Raw genomic sequence first — 1,037 nt, 5'->3', positions numbered from 1 at the left:
CAAGAGCCTGAAGCCTCAATTTCAAGTGCCACAGTGCACTTAAAGGGACATGCACACTCCTGCTTCAACTGGCTGAACCAGCCACTTTACACATCAGATCCTTTCTTTATCTTACATACACTTAAAATAAGACGTGTAGAACTCACCCTATTTGCGCAAACATTTCTCCCTGCAAATGTTATAACATCACAACTCTCAGGTACTCCCTGTGCAAAATCACATTTGAATACAATTTATTTCATAAATTGGAATTAACTGGTAGTTAAATTCGCTAATTCTACAGTATTGAAAAACGATCATTTATGACATTTAATTTTTAGCATGAATTTTAATCAATATTGGTCAGTGACTGAAGTGGGAAGTCGTGATTTATGAAATTATCTCTGGTCTCTACTCTCCCACTCCCGACGCTTCTCCCAACATTCAGGAGCTGGCACACAGTCCCTGCCTTTTCCATGTTACTCATCTACTATTACTTTAACTGCTTGCATCAAAATGTTAGCCTTTGCTTTCTGCTTATCCTCAGATGTCTGGACAAATGCTTTTTGTGTGATCTGTAGAAGCTGGGTTATTCCCTGCTCATGCCAATTTTCTGTCTTTTGTAATTTTCTCCTAATGTCTGGGGCTGAGTTGGTAACAAAACCTGTTAGTACCAATTGTTCCCCTGCTGGGGATTCTATGTCGAGACCCCCATATTGTATATATATTTGGTCCCAAAAATTGGTCTTAACTGTTCGGCACATCCCTGGGGATCTTCTATCAGGGAGGTCAGTTCTTTCTTAAAGTTACGCACTTCAGTACTGGTCAGGGGCACATTTACGAAACCGAGACCCTCTCCCATGGGAACTTCCCGCAGTGGTCTCATCCAATTGGTTTCTGGCTTATTAGGTCTGGGTTCCTGCTCCCTGGGAAATGAATCAAAGGGTTCTGCCCTTTCTTCCTGAAGAGTCTCACGCTGTTCTGAATTAAAGTTACCTCTCTCTCCTGTCAACAGAGGTGGTAATCGAGTGCTTTGTGAGCAAGTTATCATACCACTC

This window comes from Narcine bancroftii, chromosome 1 (genome assembly GCF_036971445.1).
Source record: "Narcine bancroftii isolate sNarBan1 chromosome 1, sNarBan1.hap1, whole genome shotgun sequence".
In the NCBI taxonomy this organism is placed as follows: Eukaryota; Metazoa; Chordata; class Chondrichthyes; order Torpediniformes; family Narcinidae; genus Narcine; species Narcine bancroftii.
The sequence above is the reverse complement of the archived record's forward strand: the minus strand, read 5'-3'. Positions refer to the sequence as shown.